At 37.9% G+C, this 26279-nt stretch overlaps 2 pseudogenes; both read right to left on the bottom strand.

The window, feature by feature from the left end:
• LOC122890170 overlaps nt 1-26279 on the bottom strand; it is a 45814-nt pseudogene that overhangs the window by 11981 nt on the left and 7554 nt on the right.
• Nucleotides 15675-20668, bottom strand: LOC122889409 (annotated as a pseudogene).

The raw sequence follows: 26279 nt of genomic DNA, 5'->3' as shown, positions 1-26279 counted from the left end.
TTGCATTAAATGTGTAGATTGCTTTAGGTAGCATAGACATTTTCACAATATTTATTCTTCCAATCCAGGAGCATGGAACATTTTTCCATTTCTTTGTGTCTTCCTCAATTTCTTTCATGAGTACTTTATAGTTTTCTGAGTATAGATTCTTAGCCTCTTTGGTTAGGTTTATTCCTAGGTATCTTATGGTTTGGGGTGCAATTGTAAATGGGATTGACTCCTTAATTTCTCTTTCTTCTGTCTTGTTGTTGGTGTAGAGAAATGCAACTGATTTCTGTGCATTGATCTTATATCCTGACACTTTACTGAATTCCTGTATAAGTTCTAGCAGTTTTGGAGTGGAGTCTTTTGGGTTTTCCACATAGAGTATCATATCATCTGCGAAGAGTGATGATTTGACTTCTTCTTTGCCGATTTGGATGCCTTTAATTTCCTTTTGTTGTCTGATTGCTGAGGCTAGGACTTCTAGTACTATGTTGAATAGCAGTGGTGATAATGGACATCCCTGCCATGTTCCTGATCTTAGTGGAAAAGCTTTCAGATTTTCTCCATTGAGAATGATATTTGCAGTGGGTTTTTCATAGATAGCTTTGATGATATTGAGGTATGTTCCCTCTATCCCTACACTTTGAAGGGTTTTGATCAGGAAGGGATGCTGTACTTTGTCAAATGCTTTTTCAGCATCTATTGAGAGTATCATATGGTTCTTGTTCTTTCTTTTATTGATGTGTTGTATCACATTGACTGATTTGCGGATGTTGAACCAACCTTGCAGCCCTGGGATAAATCCCACTTGATCGTGGTGAATAATCCTTTTAATGTACTGTTGAATCCTATTGGCTAGTATTTTGGTGAGAATTTTTGCATCTGTGTTCATCAAGGATATTGGTCTATAGCTCTCTTTTTTGATGGGATCCTTGTCTGGTTTTGGGATCAAGGTGATGCTGGCCTCATAAAATGAGTTTGGGAGTTTTCCTTCCATTTCTATTTTTTGGAACAGTTTCAGGAGAATAGGAATTAGTTCTTCTTTAAATGTTTGGTAGAATTCCCCCGGGAAGCCATCTGGTCCTGGGCTTTTGTTTGTTTGGAGATTTTTAATGACTGTTTCAATCTCCTTACTGGTTATGGGTCTGTTCAGGCTTTCTATTTCTTCCTGGTTCAATTTTGGTAGTTTATATGTTTCTAGGAATGCATCCATTTCTTCCAGATTGTCAAATTTGTTGGCGTAGAGTTGCTCATAGTATGTTCTTATAATAGTTCGACAAAGCAGGAAAGAATGTCCAATGGAAAAAAGACAGCCTCTTCAATAAATGGTGTTGGGAAAATTGGACAGCCACATGCAGAAAAATGAAATTGGACCATTTCCTTACACCACACACAAAAATAGATTCAAAATGGATTAAGGACCTCAATGTGAGAAAGGAATCCATCAAAATCCTTGAGGAGAACACAGGCAGCAACCTCTTCGACCTCAGCCGCAGCAACATCTTCCTAGGAACATCGCCAAAGGCAAGGGAAGCAAGGGCAAAAATGAACTTTTGGGATTTCATCAAGATCAAAAGCTTTTGCACAGCAAAGGAAACAGTTAACAAAACCAAAAGACAACTGACGGAATGGGAGAAGATATTTGCACGACATATCAGATAAAGGACTAGTGTCCAAAATCTATAAAGAACTTAACAAACTCAACACCCAAAGAACAAATAATCCAATCAAGAAATGGGCAGAGGACACGAACAGACGTTTCTGCCAAGAAGACATCCAGATGGCCAACAGACACATGAAAAAGTGCTCCATATCACTCGGCATCAGGGAAATACAAATCAAAACCACAATGAGATATCACCTCACACCAGTCAGAATGGCTAAAATCAACAAGTCAGGAAATGACAGATGCTGGCGAGGATGCGGAGAAAGGGGAACCCTCCTACCCTGTTGGTGGGAATGCAAGCTGGTGCAGCCACTCTGGAAAACAGCATGGAGGTTCCTCAAAATGTTGAAAATAGAACTGCCCTATGACCCAGCAATTGCACTACTGGGAATTTACCCTAAAGATACAAACGTAGTGATCCAAAGGGGCACGTGCACCCGAATGTTTATAGCAGCAATGTCCACAATAGCCAAACTATGGAAGGAACCTAGATGTCCATCAACAGATGAATGGATCAAGAAGATGTGGTATATATACACAATGGAATACTATGCAGCCATCAAAAGAAACGAAATCTTGCCATTTGCGACAACATGGATGGAACTAGAGCGTATCATGCTTAGCGAAATAAGTCAAGCGGAGAAAGACAACTATCATATGATCTCCCTGATATGAGGGAGTGGTGATGCAACATGGGGGCTTAAGTGGGTAGGAGAAGAATCCATGAAACAAGATGGGATAGGGAGGGAGACAAACCATAAGTGACTCTTAATCTCACGAAACAAACTGTGGGTTGCTGGGGGGAGGGGGGTTGGGAGAAGGGGGGTAGGGTTATGGACATTGGGGAGGGTATGTGCTTTTGGGTAAATTGGAAGGGGAGATGAACCATGAGAGACTATGGACTCTGAAAAACAATCTGAGGGGTTTGAAGTGGTGGGGGGGTGGGAGGTTGGGGTACCAGGTGGTGGGTATTATAGAGGGCACAGCTTGCATGGAGCACTGGGTGTGGTGAAAAAATAATGAATACTGTTTTTCTGAAAATAAATAAATTGGAAAAAAATTAAAAAAAAAAAAAAGAAATAGATTACCTTAGACAAGGGTTTGGCATGTTTGCAGTGGAGGCCTCCAACAAATTCAAAATGTGGTAGGAGTGGGCGAGGAAATTCAAAATCCAGTAGGTTTGAATGAACTATATTTGAGCCTTCCCCATTAACCCAGATAATGTAGTGAATCTTCCTGAAGGAAAAAACACATACAAAACAAAAACAAATGTTAGACCAAATGAGAATATTGACATGTGACTATAGTAAGTGATTTTCTGAAAGGATTTTGGAATGCTGTAGCTAAAGATACTTGAAAGTATTCTTTGGAAAAGCAATTGCATATGTATGTATGTAGGTGTGTGAGTACCTGTATAAATCTACCTATAGATTTCTATATACAAAATGTGAATGAGAGAAATGTGAGAGGAACTTTATATGTCTAATGTCATATCAATAGTTTCACATTTTTAAAAAGATTTTATTTCAGACAGAGAACAAGAGAGAGCATGAGTGGGGTTGGGGAAGGGCAGAAGGAAAGGGAGAAGGACACTCCCCCTGAGCAGGGAGTCTGTCATGGTGCTCCATCCCAGGACTGTGGGATCGTGACCGAGCTGAAGGCAGACATTTAACTGACTGAGCCACCCAGGTGCCCCAATACATTCACCCATTATTAAGAATTATTGAACAAAACCATATAGATTTAAACATGCAGTTGTTTTTTTTCTCTAAAGCTATAAAAATAAAAGTTGCAAATATATTAACTATACAATTAACCCTACCATACTCATGAAAACACCTTTTCCTAGAGTACTCCATCTACTTGATACAATTTAGCAACCTAATTCCTTGATCCTAGATTTTCCAAGTAAATTGTGAGGTTTTAGAGTATGGCTCATTTCTTTGTACTTATGATTGCATTTGACTGGTTCATGGTAGGACTTTAACAATCATTAATGAAATTAAAATATTTGCAATTAGCTGAAAATTTCTCATAGATTATAGAAATAAAGATTTTTTGCTCACGTTTAGGTTCTTTTTTATTAACATAATAATTGTATTATTTGCCCCAGGAGTACAGAACTGAGAATCATCAGGCTTACACAATTCACAGCACTCACCATAGCACATACCCTCCCCAATGTCCATAACCCAACCACCCTATTCCTCCCCCAACCCCCAGCAACCCTCTAGATTATTTTTTTTTACAAGGAGAGACAGTGATAAAAAGATATAGATGAATCTTGCATGTCCACCCATGAAAAAGATTTTAGGCTTTTAAAACATGATTTCTAAGCACTTACTGAGGGAATGTGGGATCATTAGAAACCTCAAAGTGTAGGTTCCCAAGTCTGAGATAGAGCCACTATAGTTCTCAACCATGAAGGAATCCTTCTTGTAAAATGGTGAAATAGTTTGATTTTAAATAAGGGAACTGAGCTACATAAGTAGAAATAATTTTCTAAATGCTACAATACTCATGGTAGAAATATGGATGTAAGTCCTCAATCTACATATCTTCATTCATCAAGATATTTTATGAAGTTTCTAACTGACTTTTTTTTAAATTAAAAAAGGAACTACTTAGGATGGATATATAACTGCTTAAGGATATCCTAAATGCTTCTGTTTGTAAATTATGACTTCCTAGAGTGTCCAGTACTAATAATGGGCCATAGGATTCCAACTGATTCTCTATAATATAAGCTTTTCCATAATACTTTTGAGATTCACAGAACATTTTATATTTTCATTTTATCATTTCATTTATAAAAGACAAATTCTTCTGACTTATACAAACTTACCTTCCAAGACACTAGGAAAATTAAAACTTTATGCTATCAACTAAAAACATGACTTAACTAGTACTTCACTGTAAAACTGATCCCACTTCTTATTAGATATTTGGAAACAGAAGTCAAAATAAAGCCTATGTATCATATTTTGTACCCTCCCCATGAATGTCTATTTAATCACTTAATTCTGACATAACAACAGGTGCCTAGCATGGAGGGAAAGGAAGTCCTCCACTGTGCCTTTCAATTACATAGCGAGGAGAGAAGCGAAGGCTGTGCACTAATGATATTTTAAGTAGTTCAGCCAGCAGCACACCACAGGGTCCAGCGACATCTGCAAGAATGACATCAAACCTTGATTCTTGTAGTTTTGTCATAAGTTTCTTGTTCAAAGAGACATCTTTACAGAGTGTCTCAAAAATATCAGACTATTCCAAAAAGTTTTCTCATTATTAGAAAATATATCCAATATGTATCTTTTGTCACAGATGTCCATTTCCTGACCCATTGTGTGAAAAAAAGTCTCCAAATAATCTTTAGTTAAGGATGTAGGAAATGTCTCACATTTAATACCCGATGGATTTTTGAGATCATGAAACAGGGAAAATGAAGATTTCAGCAAATGCACCTGCACACCACAGCCAAAGCAAGGTAGTATTTCTGCACGAGCCTGACCCCAGGACCTCAGCCCTGCTGCCATTCTGAGTGCCAGTGCAGCAGACCTGGTGCCGAGAGGGATTTCCTCAATTAGAGCTATTTGCCATGTGCCCAAAAGGAGATCAGTAGGATCAAAGCAGACTTCACCTTTAGTGACCCCAACAGCTGTCACTGCCACCTGTAGGATCTGTGTGGCCTTAGCCAGCCACAGAAGACCCCTGCAGTCTTTGGCCTATGCTGATGGAGTTGCACAGAAACTGGACCACTGTGTACTCCCAGGACCAAAGATACTACACTCTGCATATCCAGTGGCCTTGTGGCAACCTTCCAGTGAAAGTCTTTCCTCCCAAAAGTCCAAAAATGCTGAGAAAGTGACTGCAACGTCTAATGCACAGATATTAATGTAAGCCATCAGAAACATGAAAAAGGAAGTACACATGACGGCACCAAAGGAACACAAATTTTCAGTCACCGACCCCCAAGAAATGGAGATCTGAGATTTAGTAAAAAATGTACAAAATTATTTTAAGGAAGTTTAGTGAGATTTAAGAAAACATAGAGAAACAATTCAATGAAATCAGGAAAATAATGCATGAACAAAATGAGAAGTTGAGCAATGAAATAGAAATCATAAAAAGCTAAACAGAAATTATGAAACTGAAGGAAACAATAAAATGAAAAGCAACAGAGAACTTCAATGTCAGACTCAATCAAGGGGAAGGAATGATCTATGAACTTGAAGACAGATGTCTTGATATTATCTCATCAGAGGACAAAAAAGGAAATAAGAATGAAAAGTAGTGAATGCTTATGTGAATTTTGAGGGTACCACCAAGGAAGCAATATTCACGTTGTGTGAATCACAGAAGAGAGAGAGAGATGGACAGAAGACTTATTTAAAGAAATAATGGCTGAAATTTTCTGAAATCTGGGAAAATATATGGCCATTCAAGTACATGAAGTTCAAATATCAAATAGATTTAACATAAAGAAATCTTCATTGAGAAAGAGTGCTCTCAAATAATTAAAGACAAATCATTTTGTAAAGTAGCAAGAGAAAAAGGACTCCTCACATACAAGGGAACCCCAATAAGACCATCAGCTGACCAGAAGAGGGAATGATAGTCTCATAGAAAATAAGAAAAAAAAAAATTCCCTCCAAGAATACTTAATAGACATCTGGGTGTTCTCAGTTGGTTAAACGTCACCCTTTGGCTCAGGTTGTGATCTCAGGGTCTGTCTCCCTGCTAACCCTCCCTCACCCCCTGCCCCCCAACTTGTGCTCGGTCTGTCGCTCAAATAAACTAATCTTAAAAAAATAAAAACAAACAAGAGTGAATCAAACTAAGTATCTTTTACACACAAAGGAAACAATCAAAAAATTGAAAAGGCAATCTACAGAATGGAAGAAAATATTTGCAAATCTTATATTGGCTAAGGGATTAATGTCCAAAATGTATAAAGAACTCACACAACTCAATAGCAAAAGAAGCAAATCATCTAATTTAAAATGGGCAAAGGACCTTCTTCCAAAGAAGACAGATGAATTGCAAATAAGTACATGAAAATGTGGTCAACATCATTAACCATTAGGGAAATGCAAATCAAAACCACAATAAGGTATCACCTCACATCTGTTAATATAGCTATTATCAAAAAGATGAAATTCAAGCAATCAGGATGTGGAGAAAAGGGATTTCATATCATTTTGGTGGAAATGTAAATTGGTACATCCATTGTGGAAAACAGTGTCACAGTTCCTCAAAAAATTAAATGTTGAGAGGCCATATGATCCAACAATCCCACTTGGGGCTATGTATCCAAATGAAATGAAATCACCATTTCAAAGAGGTTTCTGAACTTCCCTGTTTATTACAGCATTATTCACAATAGCCAACATATGGAAACAACCTAAATGTCCTTTGACAAATGGAAAATTCTTCTTTTGTCATTTGCCTCAAGTCACAACACGGATCTATTTGGAGGGCATTTAGTTAAAGAAAAAAACCAGGGAAAGATAGTGTTTGGTACCATTTGGGCATGGAATCTTAAACACAAAAACAAAAACAGATATTACAGGAAACCTAGAATAGTACTTGTCAAGGACTGAGAGGAAGAGCGAATGGAGAAATGTAGGTCAAAGGTGAACTTGTAGTTACAGGAAGAATAAATTGAGAATATAATAGTGTGGTGACTATAGTTAACACGACAGTATTGTATAGTTGAAAGTTGCTCAGAGTAGATCTTAAGCATTTTCACACACAAAAAACTATGATGTGATGGATGTGTTAATTATATTGATCTTGGTAATTATTCCACAATATTTATATCAACTCATCATGTTGTATGCTTCATACATATGCAATTGTATTTGCCAATTATTTCTGAATAAATTTGGGAAAGAAGAATTGGAAATAATTATACCCCTGAATTATGACTTCTTGGATATCAGTGTCCAGATATTTTTGTTTTGTTTTTTAAAAAACTTGGACTTTGCTGACATGCAATTCACATATCCTACAGTTGGCCAATTTAAAATGTGCAATTGAGGGACGCCTGGGTGGCTCAGTGGGTTAAAGCCTCTGCTTCGGCTCAGGTCATGATCTCAGGGTACTGGGATCGAGCCCCACATTGGGCTCTCTACTCAGAAGGGAGCCTGCTTCCCCTCTCTCTGTCTGCCTCTCTGCCTACTGGTGATCTCTCTCTCTGTCAAATAAATAAATAAAATCTGTATAAATAAATAAATAAATAAATAAAATGCAATTCAGTGGTTCATAGTATATTTGCAGAATTGTGCAACCATGAAAACATTATCATTTTCATCATCCTGCAGAAAAGCCTGTAACCTTTAGCCATTTCCCCTCAACTTCCGCATTTCTCCAGCCATTGGCAACAATAATCTAAGTTCTATCTCTACAGATTTGCCTATTCTAGGTACTTCATGTAAAAAAATCAGAATATGTGGTGTTTGTGACCTTTAAATTAACAAAATGTTTTAAAGGTTTATCTCTGTTGTACCATGAATCGGGACTTCATTCCCTTTTATTACCAAATAATATTACATAGCATAGATACCACATTTTGTTATTTATTAGTCAAGACACATTTGTGTTTCCTTTTTCTAATTTTTTGGCCATTAATAATGTTTATTAACACTAATGTACTAGTTTTGTGTGGACATGTTTTCCTTTTTCCTGGGTATATACTGAGAAGTGAAATTGTTGGTTCCTATGGTAACTGTGTGTCATCTTTGAGGAATTTGCAAACTGTTTTCCAAAGTGGCTGTACCATTTTTAATTCCTAGAAGCAATATAGGAGGATTTCAACTTCCCAAATTCTTACCAACACTATTATTTGTCTTTTTGTTTACAGCTATGCTACTGGGCATGAGGTTGTATCTTATTGTGGTTTTGACTTATATTTCTCTGATGCCTAATGATGCTGAGCATTTCTTTTTCATGTGCTTATTAGCTATTTGTATATCTTGCATATAGAAATTTCTTCAAGATACTTTTCTTGTTTTTTAAAAAAGATTTTATTTGTTTATTTGACAGAGAGACAGCGAGAGTCAGAACACAAGCGGGGAGGGCAGAAGGAGAAGCAGGCTTCCCACAAAGCAGTGAGTGGGATGCAGCACTGGATCAATCCCAGGGCCCTGGAATCATGACCTGAGCTGAAGTGAAGGCAGACTCTTAATGTTGAGCCACCCAGGTGCCCACTTTGCTAATTTTTTATTGGATTTTTTTGTCTTATGGAGTTGTGGTGTTCTCTATATGTTTTTAGTATAAGCTCATTATCAGACATGATTTGCAAATATATTCTCTAATTCTGTGGGACTTTTGTTGTTGTCTCCGTCTACTTGTGATTTCTCTCTGTCAAATAAATAAAAAAAAAATCTAAAAGATTTTATTTATTTTTTTGATAGAGAGAGATCACAAGTAGGCAGAGAGGCAGGCAGAGAGAGAGGAAGGGAAGCAGGCTCCCTGATAAGCAGAGAGCCCAATGAAGGGCTGGATCTTAGGACCCTGGGATCATGACCTGAGCCAAAGGCAGAGGCTTTAACCCACTGAGCCACCCAGGCGCCCCTGTTTTTAACTTTCTTGATGGTATTCATTGAAGCACAAAGTTTTAATATTGATGAAGTCCAACTAATGTAAATTTAATTTTGGTTGCTTATGCATTTAGTGTTATACCTAAGAAACCATTGCTAAATCCAGGGTTACAATATTGTCCCCTCCCTTTGCCTGTATCACACTCTCTGGAGTACTGTAGATTAATAGCTAGCTTTGAAATCAAGAAGGACATTGTGCTCGCTTCAGCAGCACATATACTGAAATCAAGAAGGACATAGATCTTCTTTAATTTCTTTTCAATATTTTAGAGTTTTCAACAGTGTGAGTTTTGAATTTTTTTTATTAAATTTATTTGTATTTTATTCTTCCTGATGGTATTGTATATGGAATTGTTTTCTTAATTCCATTTTGGAGTGGTCATTGCAAATATATAGAAATGCAGTTGATTTGCATCCTGAAAACTTGCTTAGTTTGTGTTTTGATCTAATATTATTTTAGTGGCACTCTTTAGATTTTCTCTACATATGATCATGTCACCTACCAATAAAGATAGATTTATTTCTTCCTTTCAAATTAGAATTTATTTTATTTCACATTCTTTTTTAAAAAATGTTATTATTTTTTTAAATTTATTTTTTATTTTCAGCATAACAGTATTCATTATTTTTGCACCACACCCAGTGCTCCATGCAATCCATGCCCTCCATAATACCCACCACCTGGTACTCCAACCTCCCACTCCCCTGCCATTTCATACCCCTCAGATTGTTTTTCAGAGTCCGTAGTCTCTCATGGTTCACCTCCCCTTCCAATTTCCCCCAACTCCCTTCTCCTCTCCATCTCCCTATGTCCTCCATGTTATTTGTTATGCTCCACAAATAAGTGAAACCATATGATAATTGACTCTCTCTGCTTGACTTATTTCACTCAGCATAATCTCTTCCAGTCCCGTCCATGTTGCTACAAAAGTTGGGTATTCGTCCTTTCTGATGGAGGCATAATACTCCATAGTGTATATGGACCACGTCTTCCTTATCCATTCATCCGTTGAAGGGCATCTTGGTTCTTTCCACAGTTTGGCGACCATGGCCATTGCTGCTATAAACATTGGGGTACAGATGGCCCTTCTTTTCACGACATCTGTATCTTTGGGGTAAATACCCAGGAGTGCAATTGCAGGGTCATAGGGAAGTTCTGTTTTTAATTTCTTGAGGAATCTCCACACTGTTCTCCAAAGAGGCTGCACCAACTTGCATTCCCACCAACAGTGGAAGAGGGTTCCCCTTTCTCCACATCCCCTCCAACTCATGTTGTTTCCTGTCTTGCTAATTTTGGCCATTCTAACTGGTGTAAGGTGATATCTCAATATGGTTTTAATTTGAATCTCCCTGAGGGCTAGTGATGATGAACATTTTTTCATGTGTCTGATAGCCATTTGTATGTCTTCATTGGAGAAGTGTCTGTTGACATTCCATGCTCTTGGATTGGAAGAATAAACATTGTTAAAATGTCTATACTGCCTAGAGCAATCTATACTTTTAATGCCATTCCAATCAAAATTCCACCGGTATTCTTCAAAGAGCTGGAGCAAATAATCCAAAAATTTGTATGGAATCAGAAAAGACCCCGAATTGCTAAGGAAATGTTGAAAAACAAAAATAAAACTGGGGGCATCATGCTACCTGATTTCAAGCTTTACTACAAAGCTGTGATCACCAAGACAGCATGGTACTGGCATAAAAACAGACACGTACGTCAGTGGAACAGAGTAGAGAGCCCAGATATGGACCCTCAACTCTATGGTCAATTAATCTTCGACAAAACAGGAAAAAATATACAGTGGAAAAAAGACAGTCTCTTCAATAAATGGTGCTGGGAAAACTGGACAGCTATATGTAGAAGAATGAAACTCGACCATTCTCTTACACCGTACACAAAGATAAACTCAAAATGGATAAAAGACCTCGTATGATGATGGCATGGGTTTTCTGTAGGTGATTTTTTTTCAGTTGGAGGAAGTTCAATTCTATTCCTAGTTTACTGAGTATTCTTATCATGAAGGTTGTTGGAGCTCATGAAATAACAATGAATGTGTCCGCATTTGTTAAGATGATCATGCTGTTTTGTCTTTTATTCTGTTGGTATGTGGTATATATTAATTGATTTTTCAGATGTTAAAGCTACTTTGCTTTCCTGGGATTAATTACAATATTTTTGTGTGTATAATTCTATTTATATGGTTAAGGATGCAGTTTGTTAACATATTGTTGAGGATTTTTACATATATTCGTAAGGGATATTGATCTATATATAGCTTTCTTGTGATGTCATTATTTGGTTTTAGTATCATGTTTTACTTAGTGTCATGTGTTTTTTCTTCTTGTACTTGTTGGGAGATTTTTAGAAAGAAACAATATTAATTTTTCTTTAAATTCTTAGTAGAATTATTCATTGAATCCCCCTGGACCTGGGCTTTCCTTTGTGGTAGTTTTTTTTGATAACTAATTCAATCCCTATTTTTGTTGTTATGGGTCTAAAACAGTTCATGTTTTTCTAATGATTTGTCCTTTTCACCTAGTTATCTCATTTGTTGGCATACAATTTATATTAGTATTCTCTTATGATCCTTTTTTATTTGCCTAAAGTTAGTAGTAATATCTTCAATCTCATTTCTTATTTTGGAAATGTGAGTTTCTTTTTTTGGGGTGTCTGCCTAGATAAAGGTTTATTAATTTTGTTGGTATTTGGAAAGAGCCAAATTTTGGTATTGTTATTTTGCTTTATTGTTGTTTTCTATTTTTTGTTATTCCAATTCCATCGTGTATTTTTTTTTCCTTCTACTAGTTTTGGATTTTGTTTCCTTTTTTTGTTGTTGTTTTCTAGTGTCTGTGGTCACTAGTGTCTGTTTTCTAGTGTCTGTGTTTTCTAGTATCTGTGTTTTAAAAGTTCATTTTTCAGTTTTACTGAGATATATTGGCATATAACATTGTAAAGCATACAATTTAATAATTCGGTACATGTACACATAGTGAATTGATTACTATAATTTCAGTTAACATCCATCACCTCATATAGGTATAATTATTTTCTTGTGATGAAACTTTTAAGATCTACTTTCTTAACTACTTTCAAATATACACGACAATGTCATTAACTATAGTCAGTATGCTGTGTATTATCTCCCCAGTTCTTATTTATGTTGTAACTAAAAGTTTGTACTTTTGACCACCTTCACCCATTTTCCCCAAACTCCAGTTTTAGCAACTACCAGTCTGTTCTCCATTGCTAGGAGTTCAATTATTTTTGATTTCACATATAAATGAGATCATACAGTATTTGTTTTCTCTGCCTGACTTATTTTACTTAGCATAATGCCTTCAAAGTCCATTCATGTTTTCACAAATGGCAGGATTTCCTTCTTTCTTATGACTAAGAGTCCTAGCTGTATATTTAGATACATAGTGTATTCTCATTATCCATTCATCATTGATGGACGCTTAGAACGTTCCTGTGTTATGGCTATTGTAGATAATGCCAAAATAAACATAGAAGTGCAGATACCTTTGGGAGATAGTGATTTCATTTTCTTGGGTGGCTGAGTCATATGATAGTTCTATTTTTAATATTTTAAAGAACCTCCATAGTATTTTCCATGGTGGCTGCACCAACACACATTCCCACCAAAAGTGTACAAGGGTTTCTTTTTCTTTACATCCTTGCCAACACTCACACATATATGGTCTCTTGTCTTCCTGTTAACAGCCATTTTAACAGGTATGAGGTGATATTCCATTATTTTGTTTTGCACTTCCCTGATGATTAGTGGTGTTGAGCATCTTTGCATGTACCTGTTGACCATTTGTGTCTTCCTTGGAAAAATGTCTATTCAATTCCTCTACCCATTATTTTAATTGGATTGTTTGTTATTTTGGTATGAAGTTACATGAGTTATCTATATATTCTTGGATATTAACCCCTTATCAGAAATATAATTTATAGATACTTTCTCCCGTTCTATAAATTTTCTTTTTCTTGATGGTTTCCTTTGCTGTGCAAAAGCTTTTTATTTTGGTGTTGTCCCACTGGTTTATTTTGCTTTTGTTGCCTTTGTTTTATGTGTTATATCCCCAAAATTATTGCCATGACCTATGTCAAGGAGCTTATCTCCTATGTTTTCCTCCTTGAAGTTTTATAGTTTCAGGTTTCACATTTAAGTTTTCCACCCATTTTGGGTTAATTTTTGTGTATAGTGTGAGAGAGGGGTCTAATGTTCTTGTTTTGTACATGGCTGTCCAGTTTCCCAACAACAGTTGTTGAAGAGATTATTCTTTGCCTATTGCATATTCTTACCTCCATTGTCTTAAGTTAATTGACCAAAAATGTGTGAATTTATTTTGAGGCTTTCTCTCCTGTTCCATTGATCTATGTGTCTGTTTTTATGCCAGTATTATACTTTTTTGATTCCTATAGATTTCTAATATGATTTCAAATCAGGAAGTGTGATGCCTCTAGCTTTGTACTTGTTTTTCAAGATTGCTTTCATTGTTTTGGATCTTTTGTGGTTTCATACAAATTTTAGGATTCTTTGTTCTATTTCTGTGAAAAATACTATTGGAATTTTGATAGGGATTCCATTGCATCTATAGATTGCTTTGGGTAGTGTGTATATTTTAACAATATTAATTTTTCCAATACATGAGCATGAAATATCTTTCCATTTATTTGAGACTTCTTCAAATTTCTTTCATCAGTCTCTTTAGTTTTCAAAGTATAAATTTCTCACCTCCCTAGTTATATGCATTTAAGTATTTTATTCTTTTTTTAAAAAAAGATTTTATTTATATGAGAGAGAGAAAGCACATGCAGGGGAGGGATACAAGCAGACTTCACACTGAGTGGGGAGGCTGATGAGGGGCTTGATTTCATGACCCTGCAATCACGACCTGAGCTGAAATCAAGAGTCAGATGTTTAACTGACTGAGTCACCGAGTTGCTCCAGTATTTTATTTTTCTTGATGCAATTATAGGCAGGGTTGCTTTCTTAATTCGCCTACCTTTTTTTTTTTTTTTTGTATATACAGCATGCACATAAGCTGTCTATTAACTTTCTTAACTGTGCATCCTGGCATTGGGATTGATGACTCTGATGGCCAGCTGGGCTGCTCTTTCCACAATGATTTTGTGGTTCTTGGAGGAGACCATTGGGTACCATCTTTGCACAGTAAGATTATTTTGCACATCAGCAACACTTCAAGCTCCTTGAGATGTGGACTAGGCATTTCCAGAAGCCACTGGGCAGTATGTGCTTTATTTATTTTCTTGTTGCTCCTATAACCAATGTTGGGCATTAAGGTCTAGCCTCTAAATCTTCTGTGTGCATTATTATTAGTGCCTCTGGGTTTCTGCCAGTTTTGCTAAAATTTTGACATATAGGTATAACTGAAGCTGGCTGAACTTCTTGGTCCTCTTTCTAATGATCTTGGGCTTCATCAGAGGTCTGAGGATGGCCATGATATTGAATAGGAGATGGCTGCTCCCTTCTCAGGCAGTGCTGAGGAAAAGAGCTTAATTTTTCCTTCTGATAGTTGATGTTAGTGTATAGAAATGCAACTTATTTTTGTGTATTGATTGTGTATACTATTTTACAGACTTTATTACTTCTAGTAGTTTGTTGTTGTTGTTGTTGTTTGTGCAACTTTATTGAAGAAAAATCAGTTACTAGCAGAGTTGTTCACTCATCCATCAGCAACTTGCTTCATTTATTCAGTGCTATATTAAATAGCATATTGGAAGACAGATTAACTCATAGCACTAAGTCTCCTTACAGTTTAAATGAGAATTACAAAATATTTGAGACCCTATTTTGGAGTACAAGGGTGTTTGACTTCCACTTTTCATTCTCTGTAGAACAAGAACAGGCCATTCCTTTATCAACATGCATAAAATACATCGTGTTTTTTTGTTGTGCTGATGCTATCAATGCAATACCTATTTTCCAGCCACCTCAGTTATAAGCATAAAATATATCATGTAAGCTCAAATCAGTAACAGTGGAAGGCTTAAAAAAGCCTGGTGCTAGAATAATGCTGTTTCCTTTGATGTGACAACCGAGCATCCATCTCCCTCCCACTCAGATGATTTCTTCAGCATGTTAGAGCAGAGAGGAATGGCTGTAGTCTCATAACCAAGTTAGAGTGAAGACAGTGGCCACGTAACAAACATGCTTCATTTTTTAAAAAATTCTGAATCTTGGACAACTGTTCTCTTGTAACTACTTTACAGTTTCTAAAAGCAGTTACTGTCCAAAGCTGGAGGGACTTAAGTCTTCTCAGATGAGCATGCGAATGGGTAGAGGTAGGCAAACAAAAAATAAAATTAAAACAGATGAGGTCTGATAGGGGAGCAGCCGGGTAAGAAAATGAAACAAACAAACAAACATACAAAAAGGAACAGTGAATTAAAGTTTATTCCAGCTATAATGCAGGTTATTCTGACTTAAAGGAAGCATCACATGGCATAGTTCTAAATCCATTCCCAAGATATTCTGTTGTACTTCTCTCTGTCTGTTCTGTGATCCATGCAATCTCTGGTACCAGGGGCCATCTGGATTTGGATCACACACCGATGAACAAGTGGATAAAAGAACTTTCGAAATAGTTACAGTGTCTTCTTGTTGGACAGACCCTTTGAGTATAATATAGTGTCCTTCCTCATCTCTTATTATAGTCTTTGGCTTAAAATCTAATTGATCTAAGGATTGCCACTCCTGCTTTTTTCTGATGTCCATTAGCATGGTAAATTCTTTTCCACACCCTCACTTTAAGTCTGGAGGTGTCTTCGGGTTTAAAATAAGTTTCTTGGAGGCAACATATAGATGGGTTTTGTTTTTTTATCCATTCTGATACCCTGTGTCTTTTGATTGGGGCATTTATCCCATTAACATTCAGGGTAGGGGAGCCTGGGTGGCTCAGTGGTTAAGCCGCTGCCTTCGGCTCAGGTCATGATCTCAGGGTCCTGGGATCGAGCCCCGCATCGGGCTCTCTGCTCAGCAGGGAGCCTGCTTCCTCCTCTCTCTCTGCCTGCCTCTCTGCCTGCTTGTGATCTCTCTCTGTCAAATAAATAAATAAAATCTTAAAAAAAAAAAAACATTCAGGGTAACTATTGAGAGATATGATTTTAGTGCCATTGTATTGCCTGTAAGGTGACTGTTACTGTATATTGTCTCTGTTCCTTTCTGATCTACCACTTGTAGGCTCTCTCTTTGCTTAGAGGACCCCTTTCAGTATTTCCTGTAGAGCTGGTTTGGTGTTTGCAAATTCTTTCAGTTTTTGTTTATCCTGGAAGCTTTTAATCTCTCCTTCTATTTTCAATGATAGCCTAGCTGGATATAGTATTCTTGGCTGCATGTTTTTCTCGTTTAGTGCTCTGAAAATATCATGCCAGCTCTTTCTGGCCTGCCAGGTCTCTGTGGATAAGTCAGCTGCCAATCTAATACTTTTACCATTGTATGTTACAGACTTCTTTTCCCGGGCTGCTTTCAGGATTTTCTCTTTGTCACTAAGGATTGTAAATTTTACTATTAGGTGACGGGGTGTGGGCCTATTCTTATTGATTTTGAGGGGCGTTCTCTGAACCTCCTGAATTTTGATGCTTGTTCCCTTTGCCATATTGGGGAAATTCTCCCCCATAATTCTCTCCAGTATACCTTCTGCTCCCCTCTCTCTTTCTTCTTCTTCTGGAATCCCAATTATTCTAATGTTGTTTCATCTTATGGTGTCACTTATCTCTCGAATTCTCCCCTAATGGTCCAGTAGCTGTTTGTCCCTCTTTTGCTCAGCTTCTTTATTCTCTGTCATTTGGTCTTCTATATCGCTAATTCTTTCTTCTGCCTCATTTATCCGAGCAGTGAGAGCCTCCATTTTTGATTGAACCTCATTAATAGCTTTTTTTATTTCAACTTGGTTAGATTTTAGTTCTTTTATTTCTCCAGAAAGGGCTTTTATATCTCTGGAGAGGGTTTCTCTAATATCTTCCATGCCTTTTTCAAGCCCGGCTAGAACCTTGAGAATTGTCATTTTGAACTCTAGATCTGACATATTACCAATGTCTGTATTGATTAGGTCCCTAGCCTTCAGTACTGCCTCTTGTTCATTTTTTTGTTGTGAAATTTTCCGCCTTGTCATTTTGTCCAGCTAAGAGTATATGAAGGAGCAAGTAAAATACTAAAAGGGTGGCAACAATCCCAGGAAAATATGCTTTAACCAAATCAGAAGAGATCCCATGAGGGATCTCTTCTGATTGGGATCTTTTCTGATTTGGGGATAAAAAGAGGTTCAAAAAGAAAGAAAGGAAAAAAAGAAAAAAAAAGAATTAAAAAAAGAGATTGAATTAAAAATTCAATCAAGAATTTTAAAAAGAATTAAAAAAAATTGAAGAGATTGGGATCTCTTCTGATTTGGGGATAAAAAGAGGTTCAAAAATAAAGAAAGAAAAAAAAGAAAAAAAGAATTAAAAAAAAGAAAACGGATAAAGTAAAGTATAAAAAAGAAAAAAATATATATATATTAGATAAACTAGTTAAAAAACGTTAAAAAAGAAAAGGGTAAAAGTTAAAAAAAATTTTAGCAGAAGAAGAGAAAAAAAATGAAAAAAAAAATTAAATTAACTGCAAGACTAAAAAATCACAGGGAGAAAGCCATGAGTTCCGTGCTTTGTTTTCTCCTTTTCTGGAATTCTGCTGCTCTCCTTGGTATTGAAACTGCACTCCTTGGTAGGTGAACTTGGTCTTGCCTGGATTTCTTGTTGATCTTCTGGGGGAGGGGCCTGGTGTAGCGATTGTCAAGTGTCTTTGCCCCAGGCGGAATTGCACCGCCCTTACCAGGGTCCGGGCTGAGTGATCCGATCGGCTTTGCTTTCAGGAGCTTTTGTTCCCTGAGCGCTTTCCGTAGAGTTCCGGAGGACGGGAATACAAATGGCGGCCTCCTGGTCTCCGGCCCCCGGAGGAGCCGAGAGCCTGGGGCCCCGCTCCCCAGTGCGCCCTCAGCGAACAGCTCCTAGTAACTCCCGTCTGCCTAACCTCCGGCCGCGCTCCGAGCCCACCGAGCCTGCGACTGGTTCGCCCCCAACGTGGGAGCAGCCAACTATATAAACCAATTAATAACAAAATAAAAAAAACACATCAACAATAATACAATAATAGTAGGGGACTTTAACACTCCCCTCACTGAAATGGACAGATCATCCAAGCAAAAGATCAACAGGGAAATAAAGGCCTTAAATGATACACTGGATGAGATGGACATCACAGATATATTCAGAACATTTCATCCCAAAGCAACAGAATACACATTCTTCTCTAGTGCACATGGAACATTCTCCAGAATAGATCACATCCTCGGTCCTAAATCAGGACTCAACCGGTATCAAAAGATTGGGATCATTCCCTGCATATTTTCAGACCACAATGCTCTGAAGCTAGAACTCAACCACAAGAGGAAGTTTGGAAAGAACCCAAATACATGGAGACTAAACAACAGCCTTCTAAAGAATGAATGGGTCAACCGGGAAATTAAAGAAGAATTGAAAAAAATCATGGAAACAAATGATAATGAAAATACAACGGTTCAAAATCTGTGGGACACAACAAAGGCAGTCCTGAGAGGAAAATATATAGCGGTACAAGCTTTTCTCAAGAAACAAGAAAGGTCTCAGGTACACAACCTAACCCTACACCTAAAGGATCTGGAGAAAGAACAAGAAAGAAACCCTAAGCCCAGCAGGAGAAGAGAAATCATAAAGATCAGAGCAGAAATCAATGAAATAGAAACCAAAAAAACAATAGAACAAATCAATGAAACTAGGAGCTGGTTCTTTGAAAGAATTAATAAAATTGATAAACCCCTGGCCAGACTTATCAAAAAGAAAAGAGAAAGGACCCAAATAAATAAAATCATGAATGAAAGAGGAGAGATCACAACTAACACCAAAGAAATACAAACTATTATAAGAACATACCATGAGCAACTCTACGCCAACAAATTTGACAATCTGGGAAGAAATGGATGCATTCCTAGAAACATATAAACTACCAAAATTGAACCGGGAAGAAATAGAAAGCCTGAACAGACCCATAACCAGTAAGGAGATTGAAACAGTCATTAAAAATCTCCAAACAAACAAAAGCCCAGGGCCAGACGGCTTCCCGGGGGAATTCTACCAAACATTTAAAGAAGAATAATTCCTATTCTCCCGAAACTGTTCCAAAAAATAGAAATGGAAGGAAAACTCCCAAACTCATTTTATGAGGCCAGCATCACTTTGATCCCAAAACCAGACAAGGATCCCATCAAAAAAGAGAGCTATAGACCAATATCCTTGATGAACACAGATGCGAAAATTCTCACCAAAATACTAGCCAATAGGATTCAGCAGTACATTAAAAGGATTATTCACCACGACCAAGTGGGATTTATCCCAGGGCTGCAAGGTTGGTTCAACATCTGCAAATCAGTCAATGTGATACAACACATCAATAAGAGAAAGAACAAGAACCATATGATACTCTCAATAGATGCTGAAAAAGCATTTGACAAAGTACAGTATCCCTTCCTGATCAAAACTCTTCAAAGTGTAGGGATAGAGGGCACATACCTCAATATCATCAAAGCCATCTATGAAAAACCCACCGCAAATCATTCTCAATGGAGAAAAACTGAAAGCTTTTCTACTAAGGTCAGGAACACGGCAGGGATGTCCATTATCACCACTGCTATTCAACATAGTACTAGAAGTCCTAGCCTCAGCAATCAGACAACAAAAGGAAATTAAAGGCATCCAAATCGGCAGAGAAGAAGTCAAATTATCACTCTTCGCAGATGATATGATACTCTATGTAGAAAACCCAAAAGACTCCACTCCAAAACTGCTAGAACTTGTACAGGAATTCAGTAAAGTGTCAGGATATAAGATCAATGCACAGAAATCAGTTGCATTTCTCTACACCAACAACAAGACAGAAGAAAGAGAAATTAAGGAGTCAATCCCATTTACAATTGCACCCCAAACCATAAGATACCTAGGAATAAACCTAACCAAAGAGGCTAAGAATCTATACTCAGAAAACTATAAAGTACTCACGAAATAGTTACAGTGGGAGACCATTGTGACCTTAGAATATTAAGACAAATGCTGCCATTACTATAAATATTTGGATGATAAATTCTTGTTGTAAAGGCAACCTTAGGTTATTTGAAGGTGTATTTGTATTTGAAGGTTTTCTGCAGGAAAATTAATTGTTAAAAATAATACGCTGCCTTGATATGAGCTGTCATTAGGTCCCACAATTGTTGCTTGCCAATGAAACATGCAATCTCCAACCAGACCTGCAGAATGTTGTGCTGGTGAGTTATGGGAAAAGTCACTAAGTTCCTTATTAATCCATTTCAGAGCCATAGCCTGTGTTTTTTGTCTGGCTGCGCACTCTCTTGGTGCGTACACAAGTGTTCAGCCAAAACTCTTGATTATCTGAGCAGCAGGGAAGAATTTTCTCATCTCATACTGGCTATAACAGACACAGATCCTTCCTCAAGCTGTAGCCTTGGCCTCCTCCCTGTGAGAAAGCTGGTATGTCCCCATAAGGGCTCACACTTAAGACATAGCTTTCGTAATTGGTTTTTGTGTGTTGGATTTTTTTTTTGGGGGGGGTGTCTTTACAGTTTTCTGTATATAATATTATGTCACCTGCAAATAGAGACAGTCTTCATTTTTCCTTTCTGTGACATCACCTAGGTGCCCTTGAATTTAGTTCAGTTCTGACACTAGCTACCTGGAGACTGTAACCACCCCTCAGAACAATGTAACTGCTTAAAATACAACCCATCAGATATGATACTAGCCACTAAGCATGCTTAGATATAGACTTAAGAAAATATGTGATGGCAACAGTCCACTGGGGGGGAGAGGACAATATAGGTCTTTGAAGCCAAGCAGTTGGGGATGCCCAGCTCACTCGTGCAGAATGCTGCCTGCTTCATTTTTCTGTTATCCCCCTTCCTGGAGGGTGCCTGCAGTTAGACAATCCTTTGTTCGGGCTTACTTCCTAAAGGTTGTGTACTATGTGACGAGACATATTTAGCCTTTCTTCCTACTTATCTACAAGACTCATGGTCAACGTGTAACCTACTCTGGCTTCTTTGTTAGTTGTTACCTACTTTCCAATAAATAAGAGACCAAGGAGTTGTTCAGGGCAACAGTCTTTTCTGCTGTCGCTCCCTGTTCCTTTTCTCTTGCAGCTGACGTGTGTGTGCCTCATTCTTCTCCTGTGCACTCTCAGGAAGTGGCAGAGACAACACCACGTCTCACAGGTTAAGGACTCTTATCTCATTAGATGCCATGTCAGATGCTAATTACAGTTAGTACATCCTCTGGTTACCTATAGCTTCTGTTCAACTTGGATACAAATTGGAAGTTTTTGTGACCTCCTCCCCCTTGGTTTTGATTACTTGCTGGAACAGCTCACAAAATTCAGGGAAACCAGTAAATTACATTTATCAGTTTATTAAAGGATATGGACAGCCAAATGAAGAGATCCATAAGACAAGGTTTAGGAGGTTTTGGAATATAGCAGGCTCTATATTGGTGAATATGGGATATACCACCCTCTATTAAATGGATATATTCTCCACAATCTGAAAGCTTTCTGAACCTTGTATCTTTGAGATTTTTATGAAGGCTTTCTCATGGAAGTATGATCAATATTAGCTCCTGTTCCAGCCCCCTCTCCCCTCTAAAGAAAATATGAGTTGAAAAATCCCAAGCTTCAATTGTGCTGTGGTTTTCCTGGTTACCCCCCTCCTCCATCTAGGAGCCCACCTAGAATTACCTCATTAGAATAAAAGAGTGCTCTTATCACTTAGGAATTTACAAGGTCTTAGAAACCCTGTATCAGGGACTGGGGTCAAAGACAAACTATTAGAACAAAAGATGCTCCTAGTGCACTTTTCACTAAGGAATTTATAAGGATTTTAGGAACTTTTTGTCAGAAACTGGGAGCTGAGACCAATATAGGTATTTCTTATTACTTCACAATACAACACTTCTGACACATCTGTGCACTAAATCAGGGAATTTGCTTGATATGCTTTCAATTTTTTAAAATTTATTTAGACATTTTTATGGACAAACATGATGATGTTGTTACATTTGAGCCAGCTGATCAAGTTTTATGTCTCCTGTGCACCTCCCCCAAAAGCCAGCCTGGCAGACATGGGTACAAGGTCATTCTGGTGAGACAGTGGTGATCTGGAATGGGTGAAAGTGAGCACGAGAATAGCACCTCTGAACTCCAGGAGGATTTCCGTCTGTTGCTAGATGTGTGCTGAATTTGAAGCCTATTCCTCAGGCAGCAGCTTTCAGTATGCAATAGGGCTCTTTCAGGGAAAAACTGGTAGATAGGCATTTCTGTCTGTTCCTCTGCTGAGCCCTGGGGGGCTAATGAGTTAATAAGACATTACATCCATTATCAAATGCTGAACATGAAAGGGAAAGCAGCCAGGTGAATATTTATTATTACTATTATTAATATATAATGTAGTATTTGTTTCAGAAGTACAGGTCTGTGATTCACCAGTCTCACATAACACCCACCACAACACATACCCTCCTCAATGTCCAACACTCAGCACCCCATCCCTCACCCTCACTCCAAGAACCCTGTTTCCTGAGATTGAATCTCTCCCAATTTGTCTCCCTCTTTGGTTTCTTCTTGTTTCATTTTTTCCTATCTTCCCCTAAGATCCTCTGCTAAGATCCTTTGTTTCTCAAATTCTACATACCAGTGAGATCATATAGTAATTGTCTTTCTCTGACTGACTTATTACACTTAGCATAATATCCTCTAGTTCCATCCATGTTGTTGCAAATGGTAAGATTTCATTTTTTGATGGCTGCATTATATTTCACAGTATATCTATACCAGAGCTGCTTTATCTATTCATCTGTCGATGGTCATATGGGCTCTTTCCATAGTTTGGCTATTGTGTACATTGCTTTTATAAACATTGGGGTGCACATGCACTTTTGATCACTGCTTTTGTATATTCCGGGTAAATACTCAGTACTGCAATTTCTGGGTCATACAGTACCTTTATTTATTTATTTTTTTATTTTTCAGGATCCTCCAAACTATTTTCTAGGGTTTCTCTACCAGCTTGCATTCCTTCCTACAGTGTAGTAGGGATCCCTTTTTTCTCCATCCTCACCAACATTTGTTGTTTCCTAACATTAATTTTAGTCCTTCTGACTGGTGTGATGTGGTATCTCCTTGTGGTTTTCATTTGTATTTCCCTGATGCCAAGTGATGTTGAGCACTTTTTCATGTGTGTGTTGGCCATTTGGATGTCTTCATTGCAGAAATACCTGTTCATGGGGAGGAGTCAAGATGGCGGAGAAGTAGCAGGCTGAGACTATTTCAGGTAGCAGGAGATCAGCTAGATAGCTTATCTAAGGATTGCAAACACCCACAAATCCAACAGGATATCGAAGAGAAGAAGAACAGCAATTCTAGAAACAGAAACTCAACCACTTTCTGAAAGGTAGAACTGGGGGAGAAGTGAATCCAAAGCAACGGAAAGATAGACTTGGGGGGAGGGGCCGGCTCCCAGCAAGCAGTGAAGCAACAGAGCACAAAATCAGGACTCTAAAAGTCTGTTCCGCTGAGGGACATTGCTCCAGAGGCTAAACCGGGGTGAAGCCCTCGCGGGGTCAGCATGGCCTCAGGTCCTGCAGGGTCACAGAAGGATCAGTGATGTCTGAGTGTCACAGAGCTTACAGGTATTAGAATGGGGAAGCCGACTACAGAGACAGAGCTGAGGAGTGAGCTCTCTGCTTGGGGTTATCTTAAACTGGTCGCAGGCTCGGTGAGCTCGGAGCACAGCCAGAGGCCAGGGAGACGGGAGTAATTGGGCGCTATTCTCTGAGGGTGCACTGAGGAGTGGGGCCCCCAGCTCTTGGCTCCTCTGGACCGGAGAACGGGAGGCCGCCATTTGTATTCCCATCCTCTGGAACTCTACAGAAAGTGCTCAGGGAACAAAGGCTCCTGCAAGCAAACCAGAACTGATTACTCAGCCCGGCCCCTGGTAAGGGCGGTGCAATTCCGCCTGGGGCAAAGACACTTGAGAATCACTACAACAGGCCCCTCCCCCAGAAGATCAACAGGAAATCCAAACAGTTCCAAGTTCACCTACCAAGGAATGCAGGTTCAATAACCAAAGAGAGCGGCAGAATTCCAGAGGAGGAGAAAGTAAAGCATGAAACTTACGGCTTTCTCCCCATGATTCTTTAGTATTGAAGTGAATTTAATTTTTTCTTTTTTTCTTTTTCAATTTTTTTTCTTCTTCTGCTAATTTTTTTTTAACTTTTACCCTTTTCTTTTTAACATCTTTTAACTAGTTTATCTAATATACATATATTTTTTTATATTTTTTCTTTATTCATTTTCTTTAATTGTTTCTTTTTTTTTCTTTCTTTCTGAACTTCTTTTTATCCCCTTTCTCCCCGCCATGATTTAGGATCTCTTCTGATTTGGTTAAAGCATTTTTTCCTGGGGTCTTTGCCACCCTTTTAGTATTTTACTTGCTCCTTCATATACTCTTATCTGGACAAAATGACAAGATGGAAAAATTAACCCCCCAAAAAAGAACAAGAGGCAGTACTGAAGGCTAGGGACCTAATCAATACAGACATTGGTAACATTTCAGATCTAGAGTTCAGAATGACGATTTTCAAGGTTCTAGTCAGCTCAAAAAAGTCATGGAAGATATTAGAGAAACCCTCTCGGGAGTTTTAAAAACCCTTTCTGGAGAAATAAAAGAACTAAAATCTAACCAAGTTGAAATAAAAAAAGCTATTAATGAGGGACAATAAAAAATGGAGGCTCTCACTGCTAGGATATATGAGGCAGAAGAAAGAATTAAGATATAGAAGACCAAATGATGGAGAATAAAGAAGCTGAGCAAAAGAGAGACAAACAGCTACTGGACCATGAAGGGAGAATTTGAGAGATAAGTGACACCATAAGACGAAACAACATTAGAATAATTGGGATTCCAGAAGAAGAAGAAAGAGAGAGGAGAGCAGAAGGTATATTTGAGAGAATTATTGGAGAATTTCCCTAATATGGCAAACGAACAAGCATCAAAATCCAGAGGTGCAGAGAACCCCCCTCAAAATCAACAAAAATAGGTCCACACCCCGTCACATAATAGTAAAATTTACAAGTCTTAGTGACAAAGAGAAAATCCTGAAAGCAGCCCAGGAAAAGAGGTCTGTAACATACAATGGTGAAAATATTAGATTGGCTGCAGATTTATCCACAGAGACCTGGCAGGCCAGAAAGAGCTGGCATGATATATTCAGAGCACTAAATGAGAAAAACATGCAGCCAAGAATACTATATCCAACTAGGCTATCATTGAAAATAGGAGAGATAAAAAGCTTCCAGGACAAACAAAAACTGAAAGAAATTGCAAACACCAAACCAGCTCTACAGGAAATATTGAAAGGGGTCCTCTAAGCAAAGAGAGAGCCTAAAAGTTGGAGATCAGAAAGGAACAGAGACAATATATAGTAACAGTCACCTTATAGGCAATATAATGGCACTAAATTCATATCTCTCAATAGTTACCCTGAATGTTAATGGGCTAAATGCCCCAATCAAAAGACACAGGGTATCAGAATGAATAAAAAAATGAGACCCATCAATACGCTGTCTACAAGAAACTCATTTTAGACCCAAAGAGACCTCCAGATTTAAAGTGAGGGTGTGGAAAACTATTTACCATGCTAATGGACATCAAAAGAAAGCTGGGGTGGCAGTCCTTATATCAGATCAATTAGATTTTAAGCCAAAGACTATTAAAAGAGATGAGGAAGGACACTATATCATACTCAAAGGTCTAACAATTTTAAGTATCTATGCCTTTAAGATGGGAACAGCCAACTATATAAACCAAGTAATAAAAAAATCAAAGAAGCACATTGACAATAGTACAATAATAGTAGGGGA

The sequence above is a fragment of the Neovison vison genome, chromosome 11 (genome assembly GCF_020171115.1).
Source record: "Neovison vison isolate M4711 chromosome 11, ASM_NN_V1, whole genome shotgun sequence".
Lineage (NCBI taxonomy): Eukaryota > Metazoa > Chordata > Mammalia > Carnivora > Mustelidae > Neogale > Neogale vison.
The sequence above is the reverse complement of the archived record's forward strand: the minus strand, read 5'-3'. Positions and strand labels throughout refer to the sequence as shown.